The sequence below is a fragment of the Adiantum capillus-veneris genome, chromosome 17, assembly GCF_014529385.1.
Source record: "Adiantum capillus-veneris isolate H3 chromosome 17, ASM1452938v2, whole genome shotgun sequence".
In the NCBI taxonomy this organism is placed as follows: Eukaryota; Viridiplantae; Streptophyta; class Polypodiopsida; order Polypodiales; family Pteridaceae; genus Adiantum; species Adiantum capillus-veneris.
Window position 1 is genome coordinate 140,776,308 of NC_140947.1, and position 5,120 is coordinate 140,781,427.

General features: G+C 43.4%; 2 pseudogenes; both read left to right on the forward strand.

Annotated features, from left to right (window-relative positions):
- The first annotated feature begins 2,872 nt into the window (after positions 1 to 2,872).
- On the forward strand, positions 2,873 to 3,148 carry LOC147438189 (uncharacterized; annotated as a pseudogene).
- A 462-nt stretch (positions 3,149 to 3,610) lies between these two features.
- Positions 3,611 to 4,658, forward strand: LOC147438190 (uncharacterized; annotated as a pseudogene).
- Positions 4,659 to 5,120: the final 462 nt, after the last annotated feature.

Genomic DNA, 5,120 nt, shown 5'->3' on the forward strand with positions numbered 1-5,120 from the left:
GTGCCATCCCTACGAGTTTAATCCATCTCAGAATCATAGGATTTCTGAAGCTCTTCTATAACAAGCTTCAAGGAGTCAATTGCTCCTTTGTGATGTATCTAGCAACTACATGTCTGTCAGTGTCCCTTCAGCTTGGCGATTGAGCATTGTTTCTTTAGCAAGTGAAATTGTGAAAGAACGTGACTATTGTGGTGGCATTGAGCATGATGCGAGGGAATTTTCTCAGTGCATGATATAGGTGCCATGGAAGAGGGGCAAGAGAGATCATTAACTGCGAGTCGGCCACATCTTTGTATAAGTGAGACTATCATGAAGAGCATTCCTGCCAGCCCGCACTGTCCAGGGTTGCCACCATAAGGAAATGTGGAGCTTGGAGATGGGACAAAATTGGGAGCAAAGCGTGCAAAGTAGGACAAAAATTAGAGGAAATATCACTAGTAGAGAAAGAAGTCATGCATGGGGGGCTAGCAAGCGTGCAAAGTAGGACTAAAATTAGAGGAAATATCACTAGTAGAGAAAGCAGTCATGCATGGGGGGCTAGCAAAGTGAAAGCTGCCTTGATTATGAAAGGAGGAGTTGGCCTACATCCAGCTAGCGAGAGCATTGCAAGGTTTTCCCTTTGGGGTGTTGGAGTCGGCCAGTGAGAGGACAACTCTTTGTGTGTGCGACCTATGGAAGACATGAAGCCAAGAGGGGTCAAAGGCTCCTAAATCTTACCGAGTTTCGTACATGCTTCCTCTTTACCACACCCAGTTCCTCCTTGATAGTGGATCCAGTGCAGGATTACATCCTGCAGTTGCATTCGACTGAACGGTTGGGTAGCGATGGTGAATGAAATGGAAGCTTGTGAGATGTGTGTAGGAGAAGAAAAAGCAAAGATCGAGTTGCCAATGTTGCTTGCTTACCCATAATTTTTTTATTCCTTGCCTTGAGGTACAGATCAGTCAATAGCAGTACACAATGCAGAATGGTGGATGTGGTGATGTTCTTTGTGCTCTAAAGATCAACACCCAACCCAACGGACACATTAATTTTGTTCTCTCATGAGTGCCAACCTCTCTAGCCGCTAGAAAATCTTGTTTCCAAGAGTTCTTTTTCTTTGGACTTCAGCTAATGCTGCATGCATGTCGACTCCTTGCATATTGGAGGGCTTTTCTTACATCAGATTCAAGCATTGGCTCATACGTACTTTGTGCCAGAGCACTTTAGGAAGCCTACTTTACAACATAGATCATGCTTTACATGAGATCAATAATAAGCTTTCTTGCTGACATGTCTCGCTTACTCTAAAGATGGCCTCCTCTAAAGTGAAAGGATATCATTGAACAACTTGGAGCTCTGGTTGATGTAGATACACCATATTGGCACTGTCTAAGAGATGTTGTTTAACAAGATTGCAAGGGGAGAAAAGCAAAGATGGGCGTTCACTCTCCACCAGAAGATTTGCACACGGGCCTGCCATTGCCACCCACTTAGCACCCTCCGCTAGTACACTCATTGACATACACTCAACTTTAAATATTATTTCAACCTTTAGGAGGTTCCACACTAGTAGTGTAGTACTATTGTGTTTATCAAAGAAGTGTCAACATTTTGAATGCTCGATTGAGTCTGCCAAGCAGTTTTCCACTTCCACTATACCACATGTTTAAAGATGTTTCAAGGTCTCTTGAAAGCTTGCATAATTTCTAGGTTAGCTTTGTGCTGTTATACAATTTTTTAAGGCTATTTGATAGGTTATGTAATTGTTTGGGCTTCAAAGCTATGTCTATGATATATGTGAAATTGCATTCTTTGCTCTGTTGGTAGAACCGTATTCATTGTTTTGAAGAACCTCAAAAGCTGATCTCAATTACAATGTACCACTTCTCTTCATGCTTAAGGGTTTCTTAAATTAACTTCATTTGCCATCGGCATGCTAAACAATTATACTTATATCACCTTTAATTGGCAGCCTCGTGAAATTTTCACTTGTTATCTACCTATTTTTGCTTCAACCTTCTTTCTAATGAAGCATCTCCCTTCATTCTGTCTAATAAAGCATTAAAAAGGATTGGGTACACCCTATTTGCACACATCCCTTTTAATAGAGCGGGAAATCAGCCAGTTTTCATAACCTCTACAGCAGGAGAGCTCCAGGTCGCCATAGCCAAGTAGCTTCTTATCTACTGCTCTCTCACTCTCCTCTCAGCCTTGCCAAGATGCGTGAGATCTTGCACGTGCAGGGGGCCAATGCGGCAACCAAATCGGCGCCAAGTTCTGGGAGGCGGTATGCACAGAGCACGGCATTGATCTTACGGGGTCATACAGCAGTGATGCTGATGTGCAGCTGGAGAGAGTGACTGGCTTTGCTTATAATTGCGAGAGAGAGATAAGACGATAAATACAGAGAGGTCTGTGTTGGGGACGTCCATGATGAGAGATGCCCCAAGCCTTCGATCCTTTCTTTGTCTTTCACACTCTAGCTGAGTGAGCTGCATAGGGCTAGAAGCTCCGTGAGGTTGTGAACTTGTGGAAGAGAGAGTGGGTTCGCGACGTACATGAGAGATGCTGATGAATAATGACACCACTGCTCAGTTGCATTACTGAGGCTTTCATATGTCCCCCTGCAAATACGGGAATTTCTTCCTTAATGAGTCGCAGAAATTTTGGAATGATCGCAATGTTTACATGATTACAGTGTAAAGTCCAGAAGAAACATAAGGTTCAGAGTGCACTACCGACAGATCATGTCATCTGCTTGTACTCAATAGTATAGTTTGACCAATGGAAACACCTGAGGTTACTCAACAAAGAGAAATGGCTTTCATAGTTAAGTGGTCTCTTGTGCATTAGCCACTGCACATGTGATTTATCAGAGCTTGAGAAATCCATGAAGGGCCCCGACATTCAGGCACAATGGAGAAGGACATAGCAGCACCCCTCCTCCTCCTGCGTTTCAAGCCTCACATGCAGAAAATGGCATGACGAGTGCAAACTTTGCTCCTACAAGCGCAACATCTAGCAATTTGAGGGCCAGATTTAGCTCAGAAGCACAGAAAGCTCGTCGAGAACAAGCAGAGTGGGGCCTAGAAATGCAGGAGATGGCTGGATGCCCGAGTTTTGGAAGGCACTCAGCACATCAGATCCCATACATCCCTATGTGTAAGTGAAACTACCAATCGGTGTTGTGTTATGAGTGCGTGTGCGCATGTGTTTTCCTTTTCTTGAGGTTTCCCACCAATAAAGCATTACCAAAATAATGTGTGTGTGTGTGTGTGTGTGTGTGATATGTTTATCTTCAACTGCCCCCTTCAATACTTCAATATAGCCTGTAATATAGTTGTACAAGACTGATCACAGGGTTTGTATTCTTGGGCATCAAAATTAATGCATACACTGAGAAAGATATGACATTATGATTGACAGGGAGACTAGTCATCTCTCTAGAGAACATTTCTGATGAGTTTGTGTATGTATGATGCTGTGGCAGATAGAGTGCATCATAGCTATGGCAGCCAAGTACATTGGTGGCGGTGGGCGACAAGTACCATGGCCGCCATTTTCTGCCTCTTCACCAACAGGGTCAGGAAGCCCACTAGATGCAGCATTGCAAGTCCCACTCCCCACAATGGGAGGAGGGACTCCGTCAGCCGAGCCAACAGTTGCAAAAATAGCGGCACTGCCTTTTGGATTGACAGAAGCCAAAAAGCCCTTGGTAGTAGAATCGGCAGTGGCATCTATGGAAGAGCTTTTACACGTGGCTAAAGTTGGGGAACCCTTGTGGATAGCTGGTGGTAGTCAAAAGCCTGGTGCTATCCAGGTGATGGAACAAGAGGTATACCTTCAGAGATTCCCAAGAGGGATTGGGCCCACACCTCCGGGCCTCACTTCCGAGACTTCCCAACACACAGGATTGGTCATCATGACTTTTACTTCTCTGGTGGAGTCTTTTATGGATGCGATATATTTCATATTCAGGTGCATGCATGCTTTCATAACGCTGGCACACTTTCTTTCAGTGTAAGAATGCATATGGCTAGGTTGATACTAGGTTGAATATGGCTTGATTAGGAATTGAAGAGTTTTGGTCATATTTCTGCTCTACTTATTTGATTTGATGGCACCACATTGGTCTTAGCCTCAGTTGATCCCATGGATGGAATCTTGTTTAATATAGCTTAACCGTTTCTCGTTTCCAGAATCGTTGGGCTGCAATGTTCTCTTCGATCGTCTCAAGGGTAAGAATAGTGGAGGTCCTTTCAACGGGGGTTGCTGGAACTTATGATGGGGCTATTCAACTGGTAAGTGAACTTGTAAAGAGATTTGAGTCTGTATCTGCTATTATATAATGTCAAGAACTTCTTCTAGGGTAGCCTATGTAGAATCTTTTGATAGCCCAGTGTGGTTGGTACTGTCTAGAATCTTCTCTTGTGCAAATAGGTACTTGGTATGGTGGACTGGTTCATTGAAACTCCAGATCTAAAGCCAGGTACTATGGATAGTGTTCAAACAGGCCCCAATGGGAAAACTTCCACCTTGATAACTTCGTCTTTGGCCAGTCCGGAGCTGGCAACAACTAGGCCAAGGGTCACTACACCAAAGTCGCGGAGCTCATTGATTCTGTCCTTGACGTTGTCCACAAAGAGGCTGAAAACTGTGACTGCCTTCAAAGGTGAGTGCCTTTAAGATCTCATTCTATCGTTCTTTAGTCTATTTTATTATGTGAAATGTTGTTCGTCATGCCTTCTTTGCCATTTCTCCGCCGATGGTATATACAGTTCCATTTATGTATGGTATAATGATTCTCTTATCAGTTTTGTTTATATTTGACAATGTAGCTAGCCTCAATCGTCTTGTTTGAAAATAATGTTCACATCTTTCCTCAGTGAAGGTTTAAAAACAATGTTCAGGTCTGTCTTCAATGAAGGTTCTTAGATTTCTTTAAGTGAAATTTTCACCGCTGCTATTCTAACTTCTCTAGCTTCCTAGTATCCCCCCTCACTTGGCAGACATTGGCTTTAGATCTACGCTCACCACTCCCAGCCTGTGCTAGATTCCAAATTTGTTTCAAGTTAGCAAGGCTTTGCCACAAACTCTTTCTTCAATTAATGTTGATCTGTAAACTGTATCTTGTTTCT